This window comes from Phyllobates terribilis, unplaced genomic scaffold (genome assembly GCF_046119375.1).
Source record: "Phyllobates terribilis strain yellow unplaced genomic scaffold, ASM4611937v1 Scaffold_796__1_contigs__length_659822, whole genome shotgun sequence".
NCBI lineage: Eukaryota > Metazoa > Chordata > Amphibia > Anura > Dendrobatidae > Phyllobates > Phyllobates terribilis.
The window spans coordinates 562,871-577,766 of record NW_027363556.1 but is presented as its reverse complement, the minus strand read 5'-3'; the positions used below and the strand labels follow the sequence as shown (position 1 = coordinate 577,766).

General features: G+C 54.7%; 1 pseudogene; it reads left to right on the top strand.

Moving 5' to 3' along the window:
- Positions 1-14,896, top strand: part of LOC141240127 (uncharacterized) — a 106,316-nt pseudogene that overhangs the window by 27,288 nt on the left and 64,132 nt on the right.

The window sequence follows — 14,896 nt, the reverse complement described above, 5'->3', positions numbered from 1 at the left end:
ATGACCACCTAGCTTGTCTGGGATTCAGACGTTTCGCGGACTTCAGATATAGCAGGTTCTTGTGATCGGTGATGACGGTGACCGGATGGACTGCCCCCTCTAAAAATTGGCGCCACTCCTCAAAAGCTAACTTAATGGCCAAGAGTTCCCTATTGCCGACATCGTAATTCCTCTCAGCGGACGACAATTTTTTAGAGAAAAAGGCGCACGGATGCCACTTACCAGGGGACGAACCTTGTGACAACACTGCTCCCACCTCTACCTCGGAAGCGTCTACCTCTACAATGAATGGCTGTGACGCATCGGGTTGAATGAGTATGGGTGCCGAGGCAAAACATTTTTTCAAGGAGGAGAATGCTTGACAAGCCTTGTCAGACCACCTAGAAAAATCCGTCCCCTTTTTAGTCATGTCTGTGAGAGGCTTAACCATGGACGAGAAATTACGAATGAACTTCCGGTAATAATTAGCAAACCCCAGGAAACGTTGTAGTGCCTTAAGATTCTCTGGCCGATCCCACTCAAGAACTGCCCGCACTTTCCCAGGGTCCATACGAAAACCGGACGCTGAAACCAGGAAGCCTAAAAACTGGAGTTCCTGTACGGCGAACACACACTTTTCCCATTTGGCATACAGTTTATTATCCCACAAGATCTGTAACACCTGCCTAACGTGCTCCTGATGAGACACCAGATCCGGCGAGTAAATTAAGATATCATCCAGATATATGACAACAAACTGTCCCACCAGGCGGCGAAAAATGTCATTAACAAAGTGTTGGAACACCGCTGGGGCATTAGTCAGACCGAATGGCATGACAAGGTTCTCATAATGCCCCTCCAGAGTGTTAAACGCCGTCTTCCACTCATCCCCCTCCTTCATCCTAATCAGATTGTACGCCCCCCTGAGATCCAACTTAGAGAACCATTTGGCGCCCACGATCTGATTAAAGAGATCGGGACTAAGTGGGAACGGATACGGATCTCGGACCGTAATCCGATTAAGTTCACGGAAATCCAGGCAAGGGCGTAGGCCTCCATCTTTCTTCTTAACAAAGAAGAACCCCGCGGCCACCGGTGAAGATGAAGGTCTAATATGCCCCTTAGCCAGACTTTCTGAAATATAATCCTTCATGGCCTGCCTCTCAGGACCAGAAAGGTTATACAACCTAGCTTTAGGTAACTTGGCCTCAGGGAGCAGTTTTACAGAACAGTCATACTCGCGATGAGGAGGTAGTTCCTGACACCCTTTCTCCGAGAATACATCCTCAAAGTCTGCCAGAAATGGAGGTAAGACCCTAGGAGTAACCGCACCGATGACCGTATTCATGCAGTTTTTATTACAGAATTTACTCCATTGGCTTATCTCTCTGGATTGCCAATTAATAACCGGGTTATGCTTAGTTAACCAAGGAAGGCCCAACACTATCGGAGTGGGAAGATCCTCCAACACGTAGCAAGACAACAGTTCTTTATGTATCGCCCCCACTTGAAGTTTTACGTTATGCACAGCTTGCAAAAAACTTCCCTGACCGAGAGGCCTGACATCGATCGAGAATATGGGGATGGGTTTAGCCAACTCACTCAATCGCATACCTTGAACCCGGGCAAACCGAGCGTCCACCAGATTAGCCCCGGCCCCACTATCCAGAAGAACAGATATCCTCTCAGTTCTCGTACCCACCACCACCTCCGCCGGTACGAGAAACTGAGACGAACCTAGGGACGAAATACCTACTCCCAGATTGCCGTCCACCACACAACCTGGGATCAACAGTTTTCCGACGACTCTTCACTCTGCAAGGGACGGGATGGACACCCCCCAATAAAATGTCCCTTTCTCCCGCAGAAGAAACACCTTCCTGTCTTATGGCGCACCACCGGTCCCCTCCCCCGAAATGATGTCCCTCCTAATTGCATAGGCTCCTCTGGACTGACCAGGGGAACCACCATATGAGGGGAACTTGTAGGAGGTGGAGTCATCACAGGGGGTGGAGTTATCCCGCACCTCTCCCGAAGCCGTCTGTCAATGCGAATAGCAAGGGCCATAGCGGCTTCCAGTGACGCGGGAGAGTCATACTGTGCCAACACATCCTGTAATTTGTCGGATAAACCTTGACAAAACTGGCTCCTAAGAGCCGGGTCATTCCACTGGGTGTCAGTGGCCCACCTACGGAACTCCGAACAGAATTCCTCCGCCGGACGATCTCCCTGCCGGATCCTACGTAACTTAGATTCAGCAAGGGAGATCCAATCCGGGTCATCATATACAAGACCCAGAGCAGCAAAAAACCTATCCACTGACTGGAGAGCCGGGGAGCCCGGGGGAAGAGAGAACGCCCAAGATTGTGGGTCCCCTTGTAGGAGCGAGATGACAATTCCCACCCTTTGTTCTTCACTCCCCGATGACCGAGGCCACAGCCGAAAGTACAACTTGCATGCCTCCCGGAAAACAAAAAACTTGTCCCGCCCCCCAGTGAACCTGTCAGGGAGAGCTACTTTAGGTTCTGGTCCGGCTTGCTCCTGAGGATACAAAACCTTGGACCTAACGTCCGCCAGCTCCATGGACAAACTCTGCAACTGCCGAGCTAGACCGGCTACTGGATCCATGGTAGCTGGAGAAAATCTAAGTGGTCGGTGAAAATGTCACGCTGTCTCTGTGTACTGGAGGTAGGGGGTCTAAGCTGACCCTAAGCTGGGGCCCTGACTAATCCCTCTACCTGGAGGTACTGTTAAAGGTACAGAGGTCCAGGCCGCCAGCGTAACCCCTACCTCCTGAGGATCCCTGCACCTAAGTAATCTAGTCCTGAGAAGGACCCCTGATCACAACAAAAGGGGACAGGTAATAATATGCCCACACTCAGTACTTAGACGAACGAGACAGTACAAGGGTAAAAAAAAAACCACCTTGCATACAAAAACTACACAACTACAACAGAGGGAACACCAACGGGAAAGGAGATAAATGATAAAGCGAGGAAGGGAAAAAACACTCCAAATACACTTAGCTCTGAAACTCCAAATACCACGATCCGCTCTGTTAGTCTGCATGAAATGCTTTCACCGACACTTCCCCAACAGACCGGCAGGCATTTGAAGGAGTCCCACTACAGCAGCATTGATTGCAGCTGGGCGAGGCTGGACCTCGTCTAGCACAGAGAGAGAGAGAGTTAACTCCCTCACTGCCGAAAAACACAAAGCACCAAAAACTCAGCTGCGAGAAGTCAGGCTGTGTAATCGTGACGATCTTCGTGGCGACACACCCGTGACAGCTGCCTGATCACTTTTACCACACACAGAACGGCATAAAAAAAACCTCAAAAAACAATTCCTGAATTGTTGGTTTTTGTTAATTTTACCTCCCAAAAAATGGAATAGAAAGCGATCAAAAAATGTCACGTACCCAAAAATGGTACCAATAAAAATGTCAACTCGTCCCGCAAAAAACAAGGCATCACATGACTCTGTCGGCCGAAATATGGAAAAATTATAGCTCTCAAAATATGGCGATGCAAAAACTAGATTTTGCAAAAAAAAAAGCGTCTTTTAGTGTGTGACAGCTGTCAGTCATAAAAACCCAATATAAATCTGGTATCTCTGTAATCGCACCGACCCGAAGAATAAAGTAATCTAATCAGTTATATCACACTAGGAACGGCGTAAAAAAATAAATAAAACTAATTCTTCACCTGCTACTGATTTGTTTATTATGTCTCCCAAAGATCGCAGTGAGGCTCTGCTCACATTTATCCTGCGTTCTGCGCTGAGCACTTACACCAGAGTTTCCGTGTAAATCTCTGAAATATGTGATTTAGCCGGAACCCATGACGGAAGATTCCCTGTAATGAGGCAGATATAGGCCACTGTGGATGCCGTCTAGCCTGGGATCCCACGGTGTCATTTGTTTTAGGCGTGCATAAAAGTGCGGTTGGCCACAGTTTTTTGCACTTCTGAAAAAAAGGACACCGCTAAACAGAGGCCAGACGGAGTCCAGAGTAACTCTGCTGCCTCATTACAGTGAATGGATCCCGCAGGGGTTTCATCTGAATTACATCACTTGGAAATTTAGATGGAAACCCCGATGTAAGTGCTCAGCCTAGAGCGCCGGATAAATGTTACGTAAAATGTTCCCAATAAAAGCTTCAACTCAGTCCTCAAAAAAAACTAGTCCCCACTTAGGTCCGTCATCTGTTAAAAATATTCCAAGTTACTGGTAGCAGAAAGGCTGTGGAAAAGCGAAATGGCCCTTGCCCCCCAAAAGAAATTCAGAAAATTTTGTGCTCCCAAATCCAAATGCCTATTCTACAATAATTTGTTCTCCAATTGTCAAATAGCGCTCCGTCCCCCCCAGATCTCGTCGTATGGCTGAGCGGTACGATACAGCCACATATGGGGTATTGCCACTTTTAGAAGAAATTGTGTGACACATTTCGGCACCATTTTTACCCATTGCGAAAATGTAAAATCTGAGGGTAAAACATTTTTTGTGGTAAAAATATAATTATGTTTTTTCACTGCACAATGGTATAAATTTAAAAATTCCCTAGATGAATTCCTTGAGAGGTGCAGTTTACAAAATGGGGTCACTTGTGGGGGTTTCTGCTGTTTCGGCATGTCAGCGACTCTTCAAATGTGACATGGTGTCTGCTGCCTATCCCAGCCAACATAGCGCTCCTTTCTCTTCTCAACCCTGCCATACACCAAAGCAGTGGTTTTCTCCCACATATGGGGTATCGGCGTGTTCAGGAGAAATTGCACAACAAATTTCATGGTGCAATTTATCCTATTACCCTTATGATAATGCAAAATTAAGGGATGAAAAACGTTTTTGTGGGAAAAATGTGAAAATTTTATTTTTACAGCTCAATATTATAAACTTCTGTGAAGCAGCTGGGGGTGCAAGGTGCTCACCACACATCTAGATAAGTTCCCTAAGGGGTCTAGTTTCCAAAATGGTGTCACTTGTGGGGGGTTTCCACTGTTTAGGAACTTCAGGGGCTTTCCAAACGCAACATGGCGTCCGCTAATTATTCAGACAAATTTTACATTCAAAAAGTCAAATGGCGCTCCTTCCCTTCCGAACCCTGCCGTGCGCCCAAACAGTGGTTTTTCCTCACATATGGGGTATCAGCGCGCTCAAGAGAAATTGCACAAAAAATTTTGGGGTCCATTTTTTCCTGTTACCCCTGTGAAAATAAAAAAAAATGGGTCTAAAGTAACATTTTTGTGAAAAAAGTTAAATGTTAATTTTTTTCTTCCACATTCCAAAAATTCCTCTGAAGCACCTGAAGGGTTAATAAAGTTCTTGAATGTGGTTTTGAGCACCTTAAGGGGTGCAGTTTTTAGAATGGTGTCACTTTTGGGTATTTTCTGTCATAAAGACCCCTCAAAGTGACTTCAAATGTGATGTGGTCCCTAAAAAAATGTTTTTGTAAATTTTGTTGGAAAAATGAGAAATCGCTGGTCAACTTTTAACCCTTATAGCTCCCTAACAAAAAAAAATTTTGGTTCCAAAATTGTGCTGATGTAAAGTAGACATGTGGGAAATGTTATTTATTAACTATTTTGTGTGACATATCTCTCTGATTTAAGGGCATGAAAATTCAAAGTTTGAAAATTGCTAAATTTTCGCCAAATTTCCAATTTTTTCACAAATAAACGCAAGTGATATCAAAGAAATTTTACCACTATCATGAAGTACAATATGTCACGAAAAAACAATCTCAGAATCAAGGGAATCCGTTGAAGCATTTCAGAGTAATTGCTTCATAAAATGACAGTGGTCAGAATTGAAAAAATTGGCCCGGTCACGAAGGCAAAAACAGGCTCTGGTGCGAAGTGGTTAAAGTATATTTTTGCAGACTGCTTGTTTAGCAGGTCTTTTAATTGTAGGCGTTTGGCTGTTAAAGCCTCCAAACTTTGATGTAGAAGAGTTCTTTTATGCTCTAGTTCTAGTTTGGCTATTTCTTCATAAAGGTCTTGTGAATTTTTTTTTCTCTGTTTATTTAGAAAGGAAGATATGGAAATCAGTTCACCTCTGACCACCGATTTATGGGTTTCCCAAAGGATTGGATAACTTATTTCTGGTGTGGCGTTAGTTTCAAAGAAGTTGGTTAGTGTAGTTTTTAATACGTTGTTTATTGGAATCTGAAGACAGGATTGATTCATTTAATCTCCATGTGCGATAAATAGAATGGGGTTTGGAGATTGAAAAACAAACTGAGACTATTGAGTGGTCCGAGTGAACCGATGGAAGTATTTCTGCCTTTAAAGCTCTTGGTAGTAAGTGCCTTGGAAGGAAGACAGTCAATCCTATGGTAGGAATTGTGAGAATGAGAAAAGTATGTATAGTCTAAATCAGAAGGGTGGAGGTATCGCCAAATATCTATAAGTGATGAGGTATGGAGTGATTTTTTTATTCTGGCTAGATCTCGGTAGGAAACTTGGCATTGTTTTGAGGAAGAATCTAAAGAGGGATCCATGGGTATATTAAGGTCTCCTCCGATGATTGGAATACCCTCCATAAAAGAGCAGAATTTATTCAGTTTGGAAATAATCCATTTGATTTGTTTTTAATTTGGAGCGTATAAGTTACAGATTGTTACCAGGGTGCCTGCCAAAAGGCCTTTCACAAAAGTAAATCGCCCCTCTGAATCGATTAGAGAATCGTTCAGAAGAAAGGTGTGTCCTTGGCAAAAGCTATTGACATTCCTCGAGATCTCTTTTGAGGTGTAGTGGCGTGATACCATTGGTTATAATAAGCTTTTTCAAAGGTGGGGAGTTTCTTTGATTGAAAATGTGTTTCTTGTATGAAAAGAATATTGAAGTTTTACTTTCTAAATCTGTCTAATGTTTGGGATCTTGGTATAGGTGAATTGAGGCCATGGGAATTAAAGTTTGTTAGTTTGATATTACCTTGTCTGGAATCCATGGGGGGGCGGTGTTGGAACGTGGAAGTTTATCCTTAGAAGTATTAGAGGGAAGAGAAGGGATAGGAGAGATGGAAAATTGTAGAGATATAGTGTCATTAGAACAGTAGGAACAGTATCAACAAGAGAGGTACAAAAAGTATTTGTAAATACAAATAACAGTACTATAAAATATAGTATTGTATTACAAACAGTAGGAAGGGGGGTGTGATGGTGTCAGTGCAATAAGCTCTGTGCATGATCATTTACACGTGATCTCGTAAAGGCGAGCCCGTCGCTGCAACTAAAGTTAAGGGTAACATTAAAGATGCAGGGACAGACCTGTTGCAGAGGACTCCAGTTGGAGCTAACACACAGAGCTTAAGGAACAAGTAAGGCGGTTCTTTTAGCCTAAGATGTCAGTTGGCAAAGAAAACCTCACCAATTGCGCCTCACTCAACAGGGAAGCAGAAAAATAGAGAAAATAAAAAAGAATAGTCCTTGGACTTAAACAGTTCATTACTGAGAATTAGTATAACAGTCTTTTGACTCGTAATGCCAGGGTGCAGGGAAACATCACCAAATTGCACCCTATTCAGCATTAGATTAATGGCTAAATAAGTAAAAGGTTCATAAGTTTGAACAGTCAACCAATTATAGGAATCCAAAACAGAAGTTATAATGACTTAGGACTAATTAAGTCTGGCAAGAAGAACTTTGGTTCAGCCGGCTTCGCTGTCCTTAGAGATAGAAGAGTGCTTTGTTAGTTTACGTTTGGATCGTTGCGACTTGGTAGGCGAGAAGACACTCCAAGGTGTGGGTAGAAATAGGGGATTCAAGGAAGATGCAGAATTGGATGCTTCCAGATCCGGGTATTTTTCAAGAGTGATTCAGAGTTCTTTACAAGCATCTTGGATCTCAGTCGAGGTCCTAGCTTGGATTCGCTTGTCCTTAATAATAGATCTTTGATGCAAAAGTCCAAGAATCGACAAATGACGTCACGTGGTGGATCTCCTGGCTTGGGTCTGGGCCTCAGGGCTCTATGCGCTCTCACTATTTCAATGTTAGGATTGTCAGAATTCAAAATCTTGAGAAATATTTCTATGAGTGTTGGATTTATTGCTTCAGTTGCTACCGATTCAGGGAGGACCTTTATGCGAAGATTGTTTCGTCTTTCTCTATTTTCGTGATCTTCTAGGATGGAATATATTTGATTAATTTGGCCTTCTTGATTTTGAATGCAGGTTAATGAAGCATTAGATTGTTGTATTACAGTAGAATGGGTAGTTTCTAGAGAATCTACTCTCTGACCTATTTGTGTGATTTCTTGTTTTATGTCGGTGAGGTCCTTTCACAATAGGTTCTAATGATTTACCAAGTATCCTTTTAATGAAGGAGCGAGATACTGGATGATCATTTGTAGATCCGCAGTCATCTGCATCACTTTCTGGTTCAGAATCAGAGTCATATTGAGAATGCAAATATGAAGGTTGCTGGGACTTAGGTTTAGATGTAGTAGCTTGTTGTTTTTTGAGGTATTTGTTCATGTCAATTTGAGTGAGAGAAGTAATTGACCCAGAGGTTGCTCCCAAGGCCTTATTGCCAATTTTGACCATTATGAAATATTCAATTTAGTTTTGAAATAAGAAAAATAATAACATGACACCATGTGGCAGTGAGGGTCTGAGCCGGAGCGGGGCCGGCGGCAGTGAGGGCCTGAGCCGGAGCGGGGCCGGCGGCAGTGAGGGCCTGAGCCGGAGCGGGGCCGGCGGCAGTGAGGGCCTGAGCCGGCGGCAGTGAGGGCCTGAGCCGGCGGCAGTGAGGGCCTGAGCCGGCGGCAGTGAGGGTCTGAGCCGGCGGCAGTGAGGGTCTGAGCCGGCGGCAGTGAGGGTCTGAGCCGGCGGCAGTGAGGGTCTGAGCCGGCGGCGGTGAGGGTCTGAGCCGGCAGCGGTGAGGGTCTGAGCCGGAGCGGGGCTGGTGGTGGTGAGGGTCTGAGCCGGAGCGGGGCTGGTGGCGGTGAGGGTCTGAGCCGGAGCGGGGCTGGCGGCAGTGAGGGTCTGAGCCAGAGCGGGGCTGGCGGCAGTGAGGGTCTGAGCCGGAGCGGGGCCGGCGGCAGTGAGGGTCTGAGGCGGAGCAGGGCCGGCAGCAGTGAGGGTCTGAGCCGGAGCGGGGCCAGCGGCAGTGAGGGTCTGAGCCGGAGCGGGGCCGGCGGCAGTGAGGGTCTGAGCCGGAGCGGGGCCGGCGGCAGTGAGGGTCTGAGCCGGAGCGGGGCCGGCGGCAGTGAGGGTCTGAGCTGGAGCGGGGCCGGCGGCAGTGAGGGTCTGAGCCGGAGCGGGGCCGGCGGCAGTGAGGGTCTGAGCCGGAGCGGGGCTGGAGGCAGTGAGGGTCTGAGGCGGAGCGGGGCTGGCGGCAGTGAGGGTCTGAGGCGGAGCGGGGCTGGAGGCAGTGAGGGTCTGAGGCGGAGCGGGGCTGGCGGCAGTGAGGGTCTGAGGCGGAGCGGGGCTGGAGGCAGTGAGGGTCTGAGCCGGAGCGGGGCTGGAGGCAGTGAGGGTCTGAGGCGGAGCAGGGCTGGAGGCAGTGGGGGTCTGAGGCGGAGCAGGGCTGGCGGCAGTGAGGGTCTGAGGTGGAGCGGGGCTGGAGGCAGTGAGGGTCTGAGCTGGAGCGGGGCTGGCGGCAGTGAGGGTCTGAGGCGGAGCGGAGCTGGTGGCAGTGAGGGTCTGAGCCGGAGCGGGGCTGGTGGCAGTGAGGGTCTGAGCCGGAGCGGGGCTGGTGGCAGTGAGGGTCTGAGGCGGAGCGGGGCTGGCGGCAGTGAGGGTCTGAGCCGGTGGCAGTGAGGGTCTGAGCCGGCGGCAGTGAGGGTCTGAGCCGGGGGCGGTGAGGGTCTGAGCCGGCGGCGGTGAGGGTCTGAGCCGGAGCGGGGCTGGTGGTGGTGAGGGTCTGAGCCGGAGCGGGGCTGGTGGTGGTGAGGGTCTGAGCCGGAGCGGGGCTGGTGGTGGTGAGGGTCTGAGCCGGAGCGGGGCTGGCGGCGGTGAGGGTCTGAGCCGGAGCGGGGCTGGCGGCAGTGAGGGTCTGAGCCGGAGCGGGGCTGGCGGCAGTGAGGGTCTGAGGCGGAGCAGGGCCGGCGGCAGTGAGGGTCTGAGCCGGAGCGGGGCCGGCGGCAGTGAGGGTCTGAGACGGAGCGGGGCCGGCGGCAGTGAGGGTCTGAGCCGGAGCGGGGCCGGCGGCAGTGAGGGTCTGAGCCGGAGCGGGGCCGGCGGCAGTGAGGGTCTGAGCCGGAGGGGGGCCGGCGGCAGTGAGGGTCTGAGCCGGAGGGGGGCCGGCGGCAGTGAGGGTCTGAGCCGGAGCGGGGCCGGCGGCAGTGAGGGTCTGAGCCGGAGCGGGGCCGGCGGCAGTGAGGGTCTGAGCCGGAGCGGGGCCGGCGGCAGTGAGGGTCTGAGCCGGAGCGGGGCCGGCGGCAGTGAGGGTCTGAGCCGGAGCGGGGCCGGCGGCAGTGAGGGTCTGAGCCGGAGCGGGGCCGGCGGCAGTGAGGGTCTGAGCCGGAGCGGGGCCGGCGGCAGTGAGGGTCTGAGCCGGAGCGGGGCCGGCGGCAGTGAGGGTCTGAGCCGGAGCGGGGCCGGCGGCAGTGAGGGTCTGAGCCGGAGCGGGGCCGACGGCAGTGAGGGTCTGAGCTGGAGCGGGGCTGGAGGCAGTGAGGGTCTGAGGCGGAGCGGGGCTGGCGGCAGTGAGGGTCTGAGGCGGAGCGGGGCTGGAGGCAGTGAGGGTCTGAGGCGGAGCGGGGCTGGCGGCGGTGAGGGTCTGAGGCGGAGCGGGGCTGGAGGCAGTGAGGGTCTGAGCCGGAGCGGGGCTGGAGGCAGTGAGGGTCTGAGGCGGAGCAGGGCTGGAGGCAGTGAGGGTCTGAGGCGGAGCAGGGCTGGCGGCAGTGAGGGTCTGAGGCGGAGCGGGGCTGGAGGCAGTGAGGGTCTGAGGGTCTGAGCCGGAGCGGGGCTGGCGGCAGTGAGGGTCTGAGGCGGAGCGGAGCTGGTGGCAGTGAGGGTCTGAGCCGGAGCGGGGCTGGTGGCAGTGAGGGTCTGAGCCGGAGCGGGGCTGGTGGCAGTGAGGGTCTGAGCCGGAGCGGGGCTGGAGGCAGTGAGGGTCTGAGGCGGAGCGGGGCTGGTGGCAGTGAGGGTCTGAGCCGGAGCGGGGCTGGCGGCAGTGAGGGTCTGAGGCGGAGCGGGGCCGGCGGCAGTGAGGGTCTGAGCCGGAGCAGGGCCGGCGGCAGTGAGGGTCTGAGCCGGAGCGGGGCCGGTGGCAGTGAGGGTCTGAGCCGGAGCGGGGCCGGTGGCAGTGAGGGTCTGAGCCGGAGCGGGGCCGGTGGCAGTGAGGGTCTGAGTCGGAGCGGGGCTGGTGGCAGTGAGGGTCTGAGGCGGAGCTGGGCTGGTGGCAGTGAGGGTCTGAGCCGGAGCGGGGCTGGTGGCAGTGAGGGTCTGAGCCGGAGCGGGGCCGGCGGCAGTGAGGGTCTGAGCCGGAGCGGGGCCGGCGGCAGTGAGGGTCTGAGCTGGAGCGGGGCTGGAGGCAGTGAGGGTCTGAGGCGGAGCGGGGCTGGCGGCAGTGAGGGTCTGAGGCGGAGCGGGGCTGGCGGCAGTGAGGGTCTGAAGCGGAGGGGGGCTGGAGGCAGTGAGGGTCTGAGCCGGAGCGGGGCTGGAGGCAGTGAGGGTCTGAGCCGGAGCGGGGCTGGAGGCAGTGAGGGTCTGAGGCGGAGCAGGGCTGGAGGCAGTGAGGGTCTGAGGCGGAGCAGGGCTGGCGGCAGTGAGGGTCTGAGGCGGAGCGGGGCTGGAGGCAGTGAGGGTCTGAGGGTCTGAGCCGGAGCGGGGCTGGCGGCAGTGAGGGTCTGAGGCGGAGCGGAGCTGGTGGCAGTGAGGGTCTGAGCCGGAGCGGGGCTGGTGGCAGTGAGGGTCTGAGCCGGAGCGGGGCTGGTGGCAGTGAGGGTCTGAGGCGGAGCGGGGCTGGTGGCAGTGAGGGTCTGAGCCGGAGCGGGGCCGGTGGCAGTGAGGGTCTGAGGCGGAGCGGGGCCGGCGGCAGTGAGGGTCTGAGCCGGAGCGGGGCCGGTGGCAGTGAGGGTCTGAGCCGGAGCGGGGCCGGTGGCAGTGAGGGTCTGAGCCGGAGCGGGGCCGGTGGCAGTGAGGGTCTGAGTCGGAGCGGGGCTGGTGGCAGTGAGGGTCTGAGGCGGAGCTGGGCTGGTGGCAGTGAGGGTCTGAGCCGGAGCGGGGCTGGTGGCAGTGAGGGTCTGAGGCGGAGCGGGGCTGGTGGCAGTGAGGGTCTGAGGCGGAGCGGGGCTGGAGGCAGTGAGGGTCTGAGGCGGAGCGGGGCTGGCGGCAGTGAGGGTCTGAGGCGGAGCGGGGTTGGAGGCAGTGAGGGTCTGAGCCGGAGCGGGGCTGGAGGCAGTGAGGGTCTGAGGCGGAGCGGGGCTGGTGGCAGTGAGGGTCTGAGGCGGAGCGGGGCTGGCGGCAGTGAGGGTCTGAGGCGGAGCGGGGCTGGAGGCAGTGAGGGTCTGAGCCGGAGCGGGGCTGGTGGCAGTGAGCGTCTGAGGCGGAGCGGGGCTGGCGGCAGTGAGGGTCTGAGGCGGAGCGGGGCTGGAGGCAGTGAGGGTCTGAGGCGGAGCGGGGCTGGAGGCAGTGAGGGTCTGAGGCGGAGCGGGGCTGGAGGCAGTGAGGGTCTGAGGCGGAGCGGGGCTGGAGGCAGTGAGGGTCTGAGGCGGAGCGGGGCTGGAGGCAGTGAGGGTCTGAGGCGGAGCGGGGCTGGAGGCAGTGAGGGTCTGAGGCGGAGCGGGGCTGGAGGCAGTGAGGGTCTGAGGCGGAGCGGGGCTGGAGGCAGTGAGGGTCTGAGCCGGAGCAGGGCTGGTGGCAGTGAGGGTCTGAGGCGGAGCGGGACTGGAGGCAGTGAGGGTCTGAGCCGGAGCGGGGCTGGTGGCAGTGAGGGTCTGAGCCAGAGCGGGGCTGGTGGCAGTGAGGGTCTGAGCCGGAGCGGGGCTGGAGGCAGTGAGGGTCTGAGGCGGAGCGGGGCTGGAGGCAGTGAGGGTCTGAGGCGGAGCGGGGCTGGTGGCAGTGAGGGTCTGAGGCGGAGCGAGGCTGGTGGCAGTGAGGGTCTGAGGCGGAGCGGGGCTGGTGGCAGTGAGGGTCTGAGCCGGAGCGGGGCTGGTGGCAGTGAGGGTCTGAGGCGGAGCGGGGCTGGCGGCAGTGAGAGTCTGAGGCGTAAACCGTGTGCTGCACAATCTGAAGAGAAAAAGCAATATAAGAAAAGGGATCAAACACGTCACACTGCGGGAGCCAATCACAAACCGGAGCTCTCACTGCTAAGCCCCGCTCCCTGATCACATGACGGTGACGTCACCACAGGTACACCAGCTCTCAGTGCAGCAGCTCCGTCCTGGTTGTGCGCAGCTCTTGCTCTCTGGTATCAGCCAGCAGCAGGTTTCCGCTTCCCGCCATTCCGGTGAGATTACAGGGAGGGTTTGTGGTGAATCTGTGAGAGGAGAGTGTGGGGTGAGATCAGAGCTGTTCCTGTGGAGGCTCCTGCTCCATGTGACTGCGGCTCCTCAGTGTTGTATGGGGGATGTGCAGCGGCTCCTCCTCACCTCACCGACCCCGCTGGAGGTGGAGTTACCACGGTGACCGTCCCCCGCTGGAGGTGGAGTTACCACGGTGACCGCCCGTGCTGGAGGTGTAGTTACCACGGTGACCGTCCCCCCCACTGGCAGTGTAGTTACCACGGTGACCGTCCACTGCTGGAGGTGTAGTTACCACGGTGACCGGCCTCCGCTGGAGGTGTAGTCACCACGGTGACCGTCCTCCGCTGGAGGTGTAGTTACCACGGTGACCGTCCTCCGCTGGAGGTGTAGTTACCACGGTGACCGTCCTCCGCTGGAGGTGTAGTCACCACGGTGACCGTCCCCTGCTGGAGGTGGAGTTACCACGGTGACCGCCCCTGCTGGAGGTGTAGTTACCACGGTGACCATCCCCCCCACTGGCAGTGTAGTTACCACGGTGACCGTCCACTGCTGGAGGTGTAGTTACCACGGTGACCGTCCTCCGCTGGAGGTGTAGTCACCACGGTGACCGTCCTCCGCTGGAGGTGTAGTTACCACGGTGACCGTCCTCCGCTGGAGGTGTAGTTACAACGGTGACCGTCCCCCGCTGGAGGTGTAGTTACCACGGTGACCGTCCCCCGCTGGCAGTGTAGTTACCACAGTGACCGTCCTTCGCTGGAGGTGTAGCTACCACGGTGACCGTCCCCCCCACTGGCAGTGTAGTTACCACGGTGACCGTCCTCTGCTGGAGGTGTAGTTACCACAGTGACCGTCCTTCGCTGGAGGTGCAGTTACCACAGTGACCATCCTATGCTGGCAGTGTAGTTACCACGGTGACCGCCCCTGCTGGAGGTGTAGTTACCACGGTGACCATCCCCCACACTGGCAGTGTAGTTACCACGGTGACCGTCCACTGCTGGAGGTGTAGTTACCACGGTGACCGTCCTCCGCTGGAGGTGTAGTCACCACGGTGACCGTCCTCCGCTGGAGGTGTAGTTACCACGGTGACCGTCCTCCGCTGGAGGTGTAGTTACAACGGTGACCGTCCCCCGCTGGAGGTGTAGTTACCACGGTGACCGTCCCCCGCTGGCAGTGTAGTTACCACAGTGACCGTCCTTCGCTGGAGGTGTAGTTACCACGGTGACCGTCCCCTCCACTGGCAGTGTAGTTACCACGGTGACCGTCCTCTGCTGGAGGTGTAGTTACCACAGTGACCGTCCTTCGCTGGAGGTGTAGTTACCACAGTGACCATCCTATGCTGGCAGTGTAGTTACCACGGTGACCGTCCCCCGCTGGAGGTGTAGTTACCACGGTGACCATCCCCCCCACTGGCAGTGTAGTTACCACGGTGACCGTCCTCTGCTGGCAGTGTAGTTACCACGCTGACCGTCCTCTGCTGGCAGTGTAGTTACCACAGTCACCGTCCTCT